The sequence below is a fragment of the Saimiri boliviensis genome, chromosome 2 (genome assembly GCF_048565385.1).
Source record: "Saimiri boliviensis isolate mSaiBol1 chromosome 2, mSaiBol1.pri, whole genome shotgun sequence".
NCBI classification, from domain to species: domain Eukaryota; kingdom Metazoa; phylum Chordata; class Mammalia; order Primates; family Cebidae; genus Saimiri; species Saimiri boliviensis.
In genome coordinates, this window is record NC_133450.1 from 48863564 (window position 1) to 48881192 (window position 17629).

General features: G+C 37.4%; 1 long non-coding RNA gene across 2 annotated transcripts in view; it reads left to right on the forward strand.

Annotated features, from left to right (window-relative positions):
* LOC141583563 (uncharacterized) overlaps window positions 1–17629 on the forward strand; it is a 455143-nt gene that overhangs the window by 147179 nt on the left and 290335 nt on the right. The window lies entirely within an intron of this gene.

A 17629-nucleotide genomic window follows, 5' to 3' on the forward strand; every position in this document is an offset into this window, starting at 1 on the left:
AAGTATAGACATTTAATCAAATAAAGCAAAAACAGCAGATTTTACAGGTGACATAGCATAAGACAATAGTGACAAAGATACAGAGGACATAAAATACATTATCCTAAGACTAGAGTGGGAGAAAATGTCAGAAAATTTTCAGTGAAGAGAATGCTTTGTCTGAGAGTAGAAGAATGACTGGAAATTTTTCTTGGTGAGTAGGAGTGGAATAAAGAGTACATTGCAGGGTAAAAAAGTGAATGAAGCAAAAACTGGAAGACAGGGCAGTATATCAAGTTTTGAAAACAAATGTAGGGAGAAGGCGTGGAAATCCTGTCATGGGAGGGCATCATACACAATTTTCAGACATTGCTATCTTTTCAAGAAAGAATACTTTGCAGCAATGTGGGGGAGGGGGTCTGAATTTAATATTTGGAGATTAAGCCGGGAATCCAATTAAGAAGTTATTTTAACAGCCCAATAAGAAATGATGGGGCTGGAGAGAACCTGTGCTGAGCTAACTGTCAGCTAATAGAAGTCCAAGGGGACGGACATTTTCTTTGTAGCCCTTCCCTCAATAGACTGTGGATAAGATGACAGACTGCTACAGGTGAAATTAACTAGATAATTTTCTTTTGGGTAAAAGAAACAGTTATTGGAAGGAGGCTGTGAAGCATGCAGTAAAGGCCTGATTTGCTCTTGTCCAGATGATTGTACTGTTACTCTTTAAACTGAATCCAAAAGTTTATTATGGTATCATCATATTCTGTTGAGTGAATTATGGTGTCATTCAATGAGACAGGAAGTGAATGCAGACAAGGGGTAGTTTTTGGGGAAGATGGTATTTTCACTGGAAATATTTACGTGGGAAATTTAGGGAGAGATACTGCTTAGCACACAGAAAAAGACTGTGTTGGTGATATTAGATTTGGAAATCGTTATCTAAGAGGTAACAAATGAAGACAATATCAAGTAAGAAAGATGTATATGGCAATATAAAAAAATAATTTAAGATAGATTACAGAATACTGGCTACTTAGGGGCCAGAAGAATCAGAACTGCCATTGAAGAACAGGGAAAAGTTGGTAAAGAAAGAAAAGTTTGCTGTATTAGTTTGTTCTCACACTGTAAAGAATACTACCTGTTACTGGGTGATTATAAAGGAAAGAGGTTTAATTGACTGATGGTTCTGCCTGTCTGGGGAGGTTTCAAGAAATTTACAATCATGGCATAAGGTGAAGGAGAAGCAGGCAGCTTCTCCACAAGGCAGCAGGAGGGAGTACAAAAACAGGTGAAATGTCAGGTGCTTATAAAACCACCAGATTTCATGAGAACTCACTATCATGTGAACAAAATTGGGGGACCTGCCCCCCATCATCTAATCACCTCCCACTAGGTCCCTCAACATCTGGGGGTTCCAATTAGATTTAGGTGGTGATGCAAAGCTTAACCATATTAAATGGTAGCAAGAAAATCAAAAGATGAATCTTTTGACCCTTGCTTATGCCAGGGAAGTGAATTTTGGGTGGGTGAGATTATTAAATTTTTAATATATTTCTGTACTCTGACTTGTTACAATAAGGACACACTAGAAAGATATGCTCTAACTTTACCAGAGTATAACATATAAAATGTATCTTTTAAGTGAATACTTTGATGCTCTTTGACAATTTATTTTTCTCACCACGTAATCTGACTCTAATGAAAACGTAAACTCTTCTGTCATCCTAAAAAGTTCCCTTGTGATCCATTACAATAAAGAATGTAACATGGACTCCTGGCTGAGTTCCCTGGGAGCTTGTCCTACAGATTTTAGACTTACTAACCCACAACTACATGAGCCAATTCCTTAAAACTAAATGTCTTTGTATATAATAAAAATATAATTGTTAAATTTGCTTATCTTTTCAACTCTGTTATTAATTACATACACATTTAGAATTGTTATGTTTGATGAATCAGTATTTCTGTTAAGAAATATTGTCCTTCTTATCTTTTATAATATTTCTTTTCCTGAATTCTAATTCGTCTGGTATTAACATAGCCACATCTACCTTATGATTAGTGTTTGTATGATATATGTTTTTTATATTCCTTTATATTTATTAACATATTTTATTTCTTTATAGTTCCATGTAATTCTTTTAGACAGTGTATTAGGATTCTCTTAGAGGCACTGAACTAATAGTGTATGTGTGTGTGTGTATGTGTGTGTGTGTGTATATATATGTGGTAGTTTATAAATATATATATGTGTGTGTGTGTGTGTGTGTGTGTGTGTGTGTGTTTGTGTGAGAGAGAGAGAGTTTATAAAGTATTAACTTACATTATCACAAGGTCCCACAATAGGCTGTCTGCAAGTTGAGGAGCAAGTAGAGCCAGTCCAAATTCCAAAACTGAAGAACTTGGAGTCCAGTGTTTGAGGGCAGCAAACATTCAGCGGGAGAGAAAGATGTAGGCTGGGAGGCTAGGCCAGTTTGTCTCCCTTTCACACTTTTCTGCCTACTTTATGTTCACGGGCAGCTGATTCGATTGTGTCCGCCAGATCAAGGGTGGATCTGTCTTTCCCAGACCACTAACTCAGATGTTAATCTGTTTTGGCAACACCTTCACAGACATACCCAGGACTAATACTTTGTATTCCTCAATCCAATCAAGTTGATACTCAGTATTAATCATCAAAGCAGTATAGAGTTGGGTCTTTTTTTAAAAAAAAAAAAAATCAAATCTGACAATCTCTGCCTTTGAATTGGGATATTTTGACAATAACAGTCATTAATATGATTATTGACATGGCTAGGTTTACATCTACGATTTTGCTATTTGTTTTAAATTTGTTCCATCTACTCATTGTTCTTCATTTCTGTTTTCTTTTAGAATAATTGAGTATTTTAAAATATAATTTTATCTGCTTTGTTGAGTTATTAGCTGTGACAATATTTTTTATTTTGTTATATATTGATTGCTTTAGGGTTCCTGGTATATATCTTTAACTTAACACAACTTACCTTCAAGTGGTGTTATACAACTTTATGTACAGTATAAGATCTTTACAATAGTACACTTTCATTTTTCCTCTCCCAGCCATTGGGCTACTCTTCTCATTTATTTTACTTTTATTCAGGTTCTACATACAATACTGCCTTGTGACTTTTATCTAAATGGGCAATTATCTTTTAATGATATCTATCTATCTATCTATCTATCTATCTATCTATCTATCATCCTCTCTCTCTCTGTCTGTCTCTCTCTCTCTCTCTCTCTCTCTCTCTCTCTGTCTCTCTCTCTCTCTCTCTCTCTATTCTTCTAAACATTTATTTTAGGTTCGGGGAATATATGTGCATGTTTCTTACCCGGGTAAATTACATGTTGTGGGGGTTGGGTGTACAGATTATTTTATCACCCACATAACAAGCATAGTATCCAACAGGTAGTAGTTTTTCAACCCTTACCCTGCTCCTGCCCTCTACCCTCAAGTAGGCCCCAGTTGCTATTGTTTCTTTCTTGTGTCTGAATGTATTTAATGTTTAGCTCCCCCTTATAAGTGAGAATGTGGAGTTTTTGGTTTTCTGTTCCTGTGTTAATTTGCTTAGAAGAATGGCCTCTGGCTTCATCCACATTGCTGCAAAGTAAATAACTTCATTCTTTTTTTTTTTCATTGTGTAGTATTACACAGTGCATATGTACCACATTTTCATTATCCAATCCAGCGTTGATGGGCATCTGGGTTGATCCCATGTCTGCATTATTGTAAATAGTGCTGCAATGAACATATCTGTGCATTTGTCTTTATGGTAGAGCTATTTACATTTCTTTGGATAAATACCCAGTAATGAGATTGCTGGGTTAAATGGGAGTTCTGTTTTAAGTTCTTTGAGAATTCTTCAAACTGCTTTGCTCAGTAGCTGAACTAATTTACATTCATATCAGCAGTATATAAGCATTCAATTTTCTCCACAATTTTCCTGGTATTTTTTACTTTTCTTTTTGACATTTTACTAATGGCAATTCTGTGGGTGAAAATATTTGCAAACTATGTGTCTGACAAAGCTCTAATATCCAGCATCGTCTATAAGGAACTTAACCAAATTTACAAGAGAAAAACAAACAATTTTATTAAAAAGTGGACAAAGGACATGAACAGACATTTCTTAAACAATTATATATATGGCCAACAACCATATGATAAAAAGCTCAATATCACTGATTATTAGAGAAATGCAAGTCAAAACCACAATGAGATTCCATCTCACATCAGTCAGAATGGCTACTACTAAAAAGACAAAAAACCACCAGATGCTGGGAGGTCACAGAGAAAAAGAAACACTTATACACGGTTGGTAGGAATGTAAATTAGTTCAAATATTGTGGAAAGCAGTGTGGCAATTCCTCAAAGAGCTAAAAGCAGAACTACCATTCAAATGAGCAATCACATTATCTATATTCCAGAGGAATATGAATCATTCTACTGTAAAAATACATAGACACGAAATGTTCATCACAGCACTATTCACATGAAATCAACTTATATGTCCATCAATGACAGATTGGATAAAGAAAATGTGGTACATATACACCATGGAATACTATGAAGCCATAAAAAAGAATGAGATCATGTCTTTGGCAGGAATATGAATGAATTGGAGACTATTATCCTTAGCAAAGTAACGCCAGAACAGAAAACCAACTGCCACATATTCTCACTTAAGTGGGAGCTAAATAATAACATATATGAATATAAAGAAGAAAACAACAGCCATTGGGTCTACTCAAGGGTGAAGGGTGGAAGGAGGGAGAGGAGCAAAAAAGGTAACTATTGGGTCCTGGGCTTAATACCTGGGTGATGAAAAAATCTGTAAGATAAACCCCCATTGCATGAGTTTACCTATGTGAGAAACCTTCACATGTACCCTCAAATCTAAAATAAAAGTCAAAAAACAAAACAATAGCTATTCTGACTGGTATAAGATGGTATCTTATGGTGATTTTCATTTTCACTTCCCTGATGATTAGTGATGTTGAGCATTTTATCATAAGTTTGTTGGCCGCTTGCATGCCTTATTTTTCAAAGTGCCTGTTCATATCCTTTTCCCACTTTTAAATGGGGTTATTGGTTTTTTGATTGATGAATTGTTTAGGTTTCTTGTACATTCTGGATACTCAACTTTTGTTGGATACATAATTTGGGAATATTTTCTCCCATTTTGTAGGTTGTCTGTTTACTCTATTGATAGTTTGTTTTGCTGTGCAGAAGCTCTTTAGTTTAATTAGATCCCATTTGTTAGTTTTTGTTTTTGTTGTAATTTCTATTAGAGTCTTCATCATAAAATCTTTTCCAGGTCCTATGTTTAGAATGGAGTTTTCTGGTTGAATCCTTTATCACGATTTAATGTCCTTCTTTGTCTTTTTTGATCATTATTGGTTTAAAGTCTGTTTTCTCTGAAACTAGAATAGCAATCCCTGCTCTTTTTTGTTTTCTATTTGGTTGGTAGATTTTTCTCCAACCCTTTGTTTTGAGCCTGTGACCCATCTCACATGCCATGCCACCCATAGGAGGCATGTTTGTATAGTGTAGAGTTGGGTTTTGTGTCTTTATTCAGCTTGCCACTCTGCATTTTAAGTAAGGAGTATGTCCAAGATTAATATTGATATTTGTGGTATTGATCCTGTTATCAGGTTTTAGCAGGTTGCTATGCAGGCATGATTTTGTAGTTGCTTCATAGTGTCAATGGTCTATGTTTTTAAGGGTTTTTGTGCTGGCTGGTAATGAACTTTTGCTTGGATGTTTAGCTCTCTCTGAAAGACCTCTTATAAAGCAGATCTGGTGGTAAAAATTCTCTTAGCATTTGCTTATCTGAAGGTGACATTATTTCTCCTTCACATATCAAGCTTAGTTTGGCTGGATATAAAATTCATGACTGAAATTTCTTCTTTTTAAGAAGGCTGAATATAGGCCCCCAGTGTTTTCTGGCTTGTAGGATTTCTGCTGAAATGTCCACTGTTAACCTAATGAGATTTCTTTTGTAAGTGACCTAACCCTTCTTTCTAGCCACCTTTGCTATTTTTTCTTTCATGTTGACTTGGTGAATCTGATGACAATGTGTATTGAGGATAGTCATCTTGTATAATATCTCACAGGGGTTCTCTCTGTTTCCTGAATTTGAATTTTGATATTTTTAGTAAGGTTGAAGACATTTTCCTGAACAATATTGTCAAATATGTTTTCTAAGTTACTCGCTCATTCTCTGTTCCTTTGAGGATGCCAATGAGTCACGGGTTTGGTCTCTTTACATAATCCCGTATTTCTTGGAGATTTTGTTCATTTTTTTTCTCTTTATTTTTGTCTGACTCAATTGTTTCAAGGAACTGGTGTTCAAACTCTGAGATTCTTTCCTCAGCTTGGTTTATTCTGCTGTTAACACTTCTGATTGTATTATAAAATTCTTGTGGTAAGTTTTTCAACTCTATCAAATTAAATTATCCTTTCCTTTCTTCCTTCCTGTCTTCTTCCTTCCTTTCTTCCTTCCTTCTTTCCTTCCTTCCTTCCTCTTTTCCTCCCTCTCTCCCTCCTTCCCTCCCTCCCCTCTCCTCCCCTCTCCTCCCCTCTCCTCCCCTCTCCTCCCCTCTCCTCCCCTCTCCTCCCCTCTCCTCCCCTCTCCTCCCCTTTCTTTCCCTTCCCTTTCCTCCCCTTTTCTCCCATTCCCTCCCCTTCTCTTCCCTTCCTTCCCTCCCTCCCTTCTTTCCTCTCTTTCTGTCTTCTTCTCTTCCTCTCTTTCTTTCTGAGTCTCACTTTGTTACCCAGGCTGGAGTGCAATGATGCAATCTCAGCTCACTGCAACATCTGCTTCCCAGGTTCAAGAAATTCTCCTGCCCCAGTCTTCTGATTATCTAACACTACAGGCACATGCCACCATGCCCAGCCAATTTTTATAGTTTTAGTAGAGACAGGTTTTCACCATATTGGCCAGGTTGGTTTCAAACTCCTGACCTCAAGTGATCTACCTGCCTCAACCTCCCAATGGGATTACAGGCATGAGTCACTGCACTCAGCCTTCTTTCTTAAAATGGCTATTTTATCTTTCAAATCTTGTATTATTTGATTGGAATCCTTAAATTCCTTGGATTGGCTTTCAACTTCTTTCTGAATCTCAATGATCTCTGTTGTTATCCAGATTCTGAATTTTATGTCTGTCATTTTAGACGTTTCAGTTTGATTAAGAATTATTGATGGGAGTAGTATGGTTGTTTGGTGGTAAGAAGACTCTGGCTTTTTGAGTTGCCAGAATTCTTGCACTGTCATTCATTCATTCATTCGTTCATTCATTCATATGTGTGGGCTGATGTTCCTCTAATCTTTGAAGGTGCTATCCTTTGGATGGGGTTTTTTGCTTTTATATTCTTTGATGGCTTGAGGCAAGAGAATAGAGTCTGGAGGCAAGAAACCTAAGGCTGATTCACATTGACTTTCTAGAACTAAATCAAAAGGAAAACTTCAGTTTTCCATTCCCAAGTAACACAAGGACCAGAGGCTACTCCTTTACAACCCTCTCCCTGATTTTTCTGCATGGCAGATGAAAAATTGAAAGTACCTCTGATTAGTTCCCTCCCACAACCAATCAGACTGGTCACAGGCCTAGTCTTTATTTGCATAGAAATATGCATTTGTAACTTCACTTGAGCCTCTGTTTGGCCCTCTCCTGCAAATCAGATGTTTGCATAGGGTGTAACTTTGTAATATCACTTCAGCCTCTGATTGATCACCTTTCCTAACTAATCCAACTGGTCATGGGTCACTCCTTCATTGACAGTGTATAAATCAATTAACCAAGAAGAAATTTTAGAAAGTATTTAAACCCCATACAATACTTAACCAGGACTCTTGAGCCACTTGCTCAAGCCCACTCCCACTTTGTGGAGTGCATTTGCATTTCAATAAATCTCTGCTTTCACTGCTTCATCTATTCCTTGCTTTGTGTGTTTTGTTCAATTCTTTGTTCAAAATACCAAAAACCTGGATGACTTGTAGTCAAGATCCTCCACCGGTAACAGTTTGATGGTGGTATAGTTGGGTTCCGTCAGCTAGCTTTGTTTCTGTATAATTTCAGGGGGGCCAAGGCTCAGCTCAACACTTCCATGCTGCATGCTCTAACGTTGGATGGCTGATACTAGGCACATGGCATGGCTTTATTCTCTAGCCCCTGGGGGTTACGTACCTGCTGTGCTGGAGGGGCTGAAGTCTTCCCAACCTGCTGGCAATCACAATCTGATGGAGGATGCTGGAAAAAGCACTTTTTTGGTGCAGTGGAAGCTGGGTCCACACACATGCATGTTCAATAGGGCAGCAAGGACTGAACATGTATGTGCATGTCAGTGGTGGTGATGTGGCAAAGACAGTGTGTGTGTGTGTGTGTGTGTGTGTGTGTGTGTGAGCACATGCACACACTGGTGGTGAGATGCTGCACATAGGCCTTCAGGAGCAAGGCAGTGGCACCTGTGTGTGTACACACAAGCTGATACTTTTAAAGATATTTAAACAGAAGAAATCTCATAAATTTGTATAAGAAAATTCCATGGAACTATCATTTCCAATCTCTTCATTTCTTTGTGTAGGTTTATATTTCTATCCATTATTATGTACCTTTTCCATGAAGACTTCATTTAAAATTCCTTATAGTGCAAGCCTGATGATAATAAATTCTTTCAGCTTTTATATTTCTGGAAAACTTTTTGCTTTATTTTTTTAAGGATACTTTTGCTGGATATAAAATTATAGCTTGGTAGAATTTTTTTTTTTTTTTAATTTCAGTACCTTAAAGATTTAAAGTAATGGCATTTCCTCCACTGTCTCTTTACTTGTATTATTTCCAATAGGAAATCTGCTGTCATATTCATTAATAACTATCTTCTTTGCATAGTATGCCTCCCTCCTTTCTCTAAACTGGCACTTTAATAATTTTCTATTACATCTGAGTTTTAAGCAATTTAATTATGATGTATCTTAGTGTGGTTTTTATCATATTTCTTATACATGAGATTCATTGAGCTGTTTGGATTTATGAGTTGATAGTTTTTCTCAAATTTGGAAACATTTCAGCCATTCTTTCTTCTAATATTTTTTCTCTTTCTTCCTTTTGGGAATTTCAGTAACACATATATGAGGGCACTTGATGTTTTCTTACAGCTCATTGTTCATTTATACAAGGTTTAATCTGTGTTTTATTTTTATTATGTTATGTTGTTATATGTTCAAGGTCATCAGCCTTTATTTTTTTGCAATGGCTAATCTTCCATTAATCTCATGTAGTATAATTTTCATATCATATATTATAGTTTTCATCTACAAAAGTTTAAAAGTTTAATTTGGATTTTTTTTTTTTTTTGAGACGGAGTTTTGCTCTTGCTGCCCAGGCTGGAGTGCAATGGCGCAATCTCTGCTCACCGCAACCTCCGCCTCCTAGGTTCAGGCAATTCTCCTGCCTCAGCCTCCTGAGTAGCTGGGATTACAGGCACACGCCACCATGCCCAGCTAATTTTTAGTATTTTTAGTAGAGACGGGGTTTCACCATGTTGACCAGGATGGTCTCGATCTCTTGACCTTGTGATCCACCCACCTCGGCCTCCCAAAGTGCTGGGATTACAGGCTTGAGCCACCGTGCCTGGCTAATTTGGATCTTTTTTAATGATAATCATGCCAGCAGACATTTATTGAGCTGTTACTATGTGCCAGACATTGTACTGCTTTGCATATATTTTGTCATCTAATTTCTACCACACACCTGTATGATAGTTTCTATTAGTATCACCATTTTACTTAGGAACAAACAAACCTAAAGACATGAAATAACTTTTTTAATCCCACATGGCTAGCAAGTGACAGAGCTAGGATTTGAATCAAGGTTCTTTATGGATTAAGCTCTTTTTTTTAATGGTATAAAAAAGCTTGAACAGTAAAACCAGGAGAGTAGATGTTGGTTAGTAGGTTGGGGCAGACTACAATTATTCTATGCCTAGATAAAATATTTGTTAACATTGGTCCTGATGATACTTCTCTACCTAAGAGCAAATAATCTGTACATTCAAACCCAGTAGAGAGGTTTTGCCCAGCCTGGGAAATGGCCATGACAATTCACAGTCTGCATGGGGCTGCACATTTTTTTTTTTTTTTTTTTTTTTTTTGTGAGGCGGGGTTCTTTGTTGTTTTTTAATTTTACTTTAAGTTCTCAGGTACATGTGCAGATCTTGCAGGATTGTTATATAAGTATACACATGCCATGGTGATTTGCTGCCTCCCATTCCCCCATCACCTATATTTGGTACTTCTTCTAATGTTATCCCTCCCTAATCTCCCCACATCCTGTTATCTCTTCCCTAGCTACCCACCCTAGCCAAGAGACCCAAGTGTGTGACATCCCCCTCCCTGTGTCCATGTGTTCTCATTGTTCAACACCCACCTATGAGTGAGAACATGTGGTGTTTGGTTTTCTGTTTTGTGTCAGTCTGTTGAGAATGATGGTTTCCAGCTTCATCCATGTCCCTGCAAAGGATGTGAACTCATCCTTTTTTATGACTTTGTAGTATTCCATGGTGTATATGTGCCACATTTTCTTTATACAGTCTATCTTTCATGGGCATTTGGGTTGGTTCCAAGTCTTTGCTATTGTAAACAGTGCCACAATGAACATACATGTGCATGTGTCTTTATAATAGATCAATTTATAATCCTTTGGGTATATCCCAGTAATTGGATGGCTGAGTCAAATGGTGTTTCTATTTCTAGTTCCTTGAGGAACTGCCACACTGTCTTCCACATGGTTGAACTAATTTACACTCCCAAAAGTGTTCCTATTTCTCCATATCCTCTCCAGCATCTGTTGTCTCCAGACTTTTTTTTAATGATCGCCATTCTAACTGGTGTTAGATGGTATCTTAATGTGGTTTTGATTTGCATCTCCCTAATGACCAGTGATGATGAGCTTTTTCATATGTTTGTTGGCTGCATAAATGTCTTCTTTTGAAAGTTGTCTGTTCATATATTTTGCCCACTTTTTAATTTTTTTTCTTATAAATTGGTTTAAGTTTTGGTAGATTCTGTATATTAGCCCTTTGTCAGATGTTTAGTTTGCAAAACTTTTTTCCCATTCTGTTGATTGCTGGTTCACTCTAATGATAGTTTCTTTTGCTGTGCAGACACTCTTAATTAGCTCCCATTTGTCAATTTTGGATTTTGTTGCCATTGCTTTTTGTTTTTTGTCTTGAAGTCCTTGCCTATGCCTATGTCCTGAATAGTATTGCCTAGGTTTTCTTCTAGGATCTTTTTTATAGCTTTCATACTACCACTTGACTTTTTGGATCTATAAAATTATTAAAATAACAATTTTAATATCATCTGCTAACTTGTGTCACATCTCAGTTGATTTCTATGAGTAGTCTCTTTACTATGGGTTATGTTTTTCTGTATATTTTTTGCATGTCTCATTTTGACTGGAAGTTGGTCATTGTGAATTATACATTATTAGTTGTTGTATAATGAGAACTTTCAGTCTACCTGGTGTGAATAGGCACTATTTTTAGCCTTCTCTGGGTGCTTTGCATTGTTTCCTCTAATTTGGGGTGTTTTTTTTCCCCTAGCCTCAGGTAGTTTACTCATACATTTGTACTAAGTAGAACTCTATAGAATAGCTAAGCATGGTAATGTTCAAATTTACAAATTTCCTGGTTCTCTTCAGGGGATTTAGAGGACTTTAAAAATATTTTCTGATACAGAATGATTACTAATACTTTAGATGGTCAGGAAAGGGGCTCTGATTCCACTTCTAACACCTCATGTCACTTATATTAACTAATTTATATTAGGTGGGAAGATCTCTAAATAAAATAAATATCTTGGACCTGACCATCAATGAATTTCAAGTGTATACTCATGTATCAAATAGACTGCTGTAACTCTAATGTAGGCCTTTTCAGGAAGGAAAATAAGACCCTTGAAAGAGAGATTTCATTATAAAAGAATCAAATAGTGAGCCAGAAAAAGTGGGTTGAAGGGAGAAAGGCAGTATTGATTCTGATACAGCTAGATGGCTTGTGCCAGAACTCATTTTAATTCAGCCATACATGGGATGAGAAGTGAGGTGGTGGTAGGGCATACCTGGGAGAAGGTAGTTATACATATGTACCAGTTAAAAAAAACTGAATTGAGCTCAGTTATCTTTGCTGAAAACACATGGTAAAGAAATATAAACGTGAGCTTTTAGATGGTTCCTCAGCATATCGTCTTTGCCCAGGTGAATGAGTGGGCAACTGTATTACAATAGTTCAGTAAGCATCTTGATCAAGTAGCACTTTTTCATGTCAAATGGGCCTAAGAACTGCAAAGTGATCCAGTGAGACTATTGATAAGGCTAGTGATGCCACTAGTCACTGTCTTGGTGCAGTAGTGGGGAGCAGTGGTGACAGCAGCAATGGAGCTAAAGTTTAAGTCAGTTTATCACTCAAAAACAGCAGCAAGACCAGACAGCTATATGTGAGTGGCTATGGGACCAACAGAGCCTAGGCCTAATTAAGGAGCTCACTCCCACCCCCACCTATACTCTAATCAGTTAGGGGTAATGCAGAAAAAGTTTTCTTCTTACTTCTAAAGGCAATAATGAGGATTTCTGCAGGAATAGATTTAGGGGTAGAATTCCATCCTTGAACGGCTCCATGATAGGACTGTGACGTCTAGGCTGCAGGATCACTACTAGGAAGTAGTTAAATTCAGTGACCATCAACACAGATTTAGGGATACATGTCAGAACTGTTGGATATTCTCAGAAGTATTGGGGTAAGGAAACTTTGTAAAGGTTCCAAACCTTCTTTAGCAGCGGGGTCATTTAAATTTGAATTCAAACATTAATAGCAATACATCTATATTCATTATAAAGTCCCCCAGCAAGGCTAATGGCTATGCTCAAATATGGAGCTATACAATTTAATTATATAACAAGATGCATTAATAAGTTAGACAAATCTTGATTGAGGCCTGTTTTGTACGAGTCACTGTGATAGACCTCATAAAGGATTAATGAGTTAATTCATGGTTGCATCTGAAAAAAATGTTCGTAATTTTGTAGAATGGAGTAGATGAGTGTAAAATGTCCATAGTACAAGGTAGAGTACAAAATGAAATCTATGTATTTATTTTCCAAGGACTACCTATGTACAGGCATTTAATTACATCCTTAAGATTTGGTTTCAACAAGGTAGGTTATGCAGAAAGTTTGAAGTCTTGAGGAGGAGGTTGTTTAATCTATTTCTTGATTCAGAAATGCTTTTAGGAGGAGGTAGGATCTGAGCCAGGACTTCAGTTGTAGATAGTATCTTGAACTGCACAGATGAGGAAATGAGAGCATTTCAGGGAGAGGAAGTCATGAGAGCATGAAGTGGAAAAGTGTAGACATTTTGCAGGTTGAATAGATTACTAGGTTATTCATAGGGGAGTTGTCGAGTGCAAGGCTAAAAAGATAGATTGAGGAACCCAGTAAGTATTTCATTGACAATTAAAGGCAATAAAAGTCATTGAGTATTTTTGAGTAGATAAATAATAGGATTATCAGCCTCTGCATTGTTTTCCAGTTCCACAAAATTGGATCTACTTAACTTCCTCCTTGACAACATAACACTGCCCAAGTTCTCACCAGCCCACATAAAAAGCAGGGAGTACTTAAACAGACTCAGCATTTCTATCTTTAAATCCACTGGAATGAGGCATTGATCACCCTCTATGACCTCTGGAGTTATCTGTCATTCCTATTTTTATTTCTAATGCATCACATTGGGAAACTGATTATTTCCCTTAGAATTTCTGGTGTTGTATATGGCCTGAATCTGGATTGAGTTTACCATGCCCTTGAAACACTACAGACATTGTGATTTTCCCAATAACTCTGGTTTCCTATCTTGTTTTTGGTGACCAGTGTCATGCCAATTTATATTTTTCTTCCTCTTTTTTTTCTATCTTGTTTGGTAAAGAATCATTCACCTTTGGTCAGATTCATAAAATGTAAAAATAATAAAGAATATTAATTTAGCATCAGTGTAGGGGATGGTTTGATATGAAGAGAAATGGCTGGGAAGGTAATATGGAAATACAAGCAGAAAGTAATAAGGGTCTGGCTGGAAGTGGTAGCTCATGCCTGTAATGCCAGCACTTTAGGAGACCAAGGTGGGTGTGAACAGCCTGCCAATGTGGTGAAACCACGTTTCTACTAAAAATACAAAAATCAGCTGGCTGTGGTGGTGCACACCTGCAATCCCACTTGCTTAGGAGGCTGAGGCAGGAGAATAGCTTGAGCTCTGGAGGTGGAGGTTGCAGTGAACCAAGATCATGCTACTATACTCCAACCTGGGTGACAATGTAAGACTCAAAAAAATTAAAAATAAATAAGAAGGTAATATGTGTCTGAACTATAGCACCATCTGGGAGAAGAAAAAGATGGGAAAGAGCAGCAAGTAATGAGAGTGGCACATAGAAAACACTGCTGCTGAGTTAATGAAAAGAAATGAGAGATCTGTGGAGGGAGGGTGCTTCAGGATTTGGTAGCAAGGTATAAATGATGGTGAGGGAGAAATTACAAGTGACTTGCTACTAGAAGAGGAGTGATGTGATCAATCAGATCACAGTTACACTCATTCAGAGATACGTAGCTCAGAAAAGAAATGAATGTGACAGTCATATAATGGGGCTTGCTTGAACCACTGTCTGCTCAAATAAGTGAGAAACTAAAGGATTTACAATGGAACATATTGGACTTAATGAGAAAATTGTTTAAGAAAAAGAAAAGCCTGAAGGAATATGGGACTACATGTGTGAAGATGACAGGTGGCATATATATTAATTTGGGAATCTCAGATTTTGATGTTATAGCTAAGGTCATTTTGATCTTACTGGGTACCATATTCACTATCTAGGTGATGGGATCATTAGAAGCCCAGCTCAGCATTACACAATATACCCTCGTAACAGACTGCACATGTACCCCCTGAATCTAAAGCAAAAATAAAATTATAAAAAAGAAAGATAATAAAATGTCTGGGAGCAAAAACCTGGGGTATGTCTGCTTTTAGTCATGTGTATTATAGAAAGAGCTAGAAAAGTGGTCAGGATCAGTGGCAAGGACTCACATGTTGGATGAGAACAGGACGAGGGAAACATTCCAAATAAACAATCTAAGTAAAGGCAGTGTGTTTGCTAAGCAGAGTAGTTTCGATTTGTTACTGGTTTCTTGGTGTGTCTTCTCCCCGCCTCTGCCAGACTCTTCTAAGCCCTGCTTACATAGAAATGCTGTAGCCATCATTATCTGGTTTCCACAATCCCCAAATGGTCAATTATATGCCAGATCACACAAAATTGCAATTTTAATGGGCCAAACATTGTTGAACATTTGAAATTTTATATGGTTTAAGCTAATACTACAGTGGTTTTCCGATAAAGATATGCACAGCAGATCCTCTAGGCAAGTAAACATTCTTGGTTATCAAACTTCACTTGGGTCTTCTATGCTGAAAAACTGAGCTGAACTATTTGTAGATTCTAAGAACTTGTTTTTCATGAGAAAACAAAGCACTGACGTAGCTGAAGCGTGTCTTTAAGTGGCTCCATTCATTGCTGTCCATTCCACACTGTCCTATATGTCAAGACACTATGCTTCTTGTCTTGAGCTCTCATGTGGTCATAGTTCTAGTGGCATGTGCAGCAAATGAGGGATCTATACAGGTTGAGTCTAATGTAGACGAACGTAGTCCCAGCTGGCCCATCTCTGGGAAAACTGTTGTTTGGAAGGAAAGGGAAATTCTCCCCAGATATAATAGAAAGAACTACCAACCTAACACTTTGGTGCATGTCGGGGCTGGGTGATCTGCTGTGTTGACTTAATTCCCAGGCAGCTTCTGGATGCGCAGACAATGGCCTTCAGGGAGCTATAATGCCCCTATAGATAAATCTATGAAACAGGTGCCAACCAAGCCTGCCCATCTTCTAAGATATATCATAACAGCAATTCTCCTCTCTCTCTTTTCCTTTTCTGAGCCAGGTAGCGTCTGTTTCTAGATTGACAGGCTAGCTTATCTTCTTTCTATTTTTGTAAGATATTTAGTTCAAGATATTTAGTAAGTACCCAGATGCCTTCTTGTTTGCCTTCTCAAAAACACTTCACCATTCCTTAGATTCTTTTGCAACGGATCTTTTGAACCTTTATAACCAAAGTTAATCAACCAAAAAATAAATATCTTTCTTCTTGAAGGCAATGAACTTTAAACTTAAACTTCTGCAGCAAAGGGAGGAAGGAAAAGTTAAATTTCCATATCAAAACTATTTTGAACATTTATAACCTGTCATAATAGGTCATCTCTAAATGGTGGTACCATGTCTTCATAACTTTGTGAAAAAGAGTGGCTTGAGATGAATTGTCTTGGATGCATGACAGCTGCATGGCTAGAAAAGTTTTTTATAAAGGCTCACTAAGCAGGGAACAAAAGGCTCCTCACTGATGGTAAGCTGGGTTTGTCATGTAAAGTTTGGAAAGATTCTGATCTGCTTATGGAAGGCGTTTGTCTTTTTTTTTTTTTTCTTCTTCTTTTATCTGATTGACTATTAGTTGGTATCTTCTGAAATAAATGGAAATTTTCAAAATTACAGTACTTAAAAAAATTGCTGGGTATTTTTTACTGCAACACTGACAAAATACAAGCCATTTTGTAAGTACTGATTCTAAAGAAATGTATGGGCCTGGGGATTTGGCCTACAAGGGCTGAGAGACAGATTTTTTCCATTTACTGCCCTAAACTTAAATATGCCTACCATGATGTGTTTCCTTGGAGAAAGGAGAGAAAAAGTGGCATTTTTTTTCTAGTCAATTATCTTAAAAAAAAAAAAGGCAACATTTCTACAGAAGAAGATAATGTCTGCTTTGTACCTTATGAAGAACGGAGATTTAAGCAGTTTAACTATACTGCTCATTGTATGGGGGCAAGGGAAAGTAGATAGCTGAAGTTTTGTTGGAAAGGACGGTGGCCCTCATATTTTTCTGTTCCTTCCCTGACTCAATCTTCCTCTAAAATGCACACATACATTCTACCAGGCCGCTTGCATGTTTCTCTCAGCCGGTTGGGAGGATTCAGTGCCTGCTATGGATGAAGTATTTGTGTCTTCCCTAAATTTCATATGTTGTAATTTCATATGGGGGTGTACATTTCAACGAGGTGAGATTTTTCAGAGGTAATTAAGCTATCAGGGTGGGGATCTCACAAATGGGATTAATGCCTTCTAAGAGGCTGGAGAGCTAACTTGCACTTTTCCCATTATGTGAGGATATGTTAGAAGCTGGTTAGTCTGCAACCCAGAAGACAGCCTTTACCAGAACCCTACCATGCTGGCACTCTAAACTCAAATGTTTGGCCTCCAGAACTCTTAAAAATAAATTTCTGTTGCTTATAAGCCACCCAATCTATAGTAATTTGCTATAGCAAGCTGAACTGACCTAGAGCCTTTTGTGGAAAGTCAGGTATGCAGTGTTCATTACTGTTAGCAAAAGAAATGGATTCTAACCCACCCAGAGTGATCCTGATAATAACTGGCTAACTTCAGAGCTACTGGTCACAGGACGAAGGTGACGAT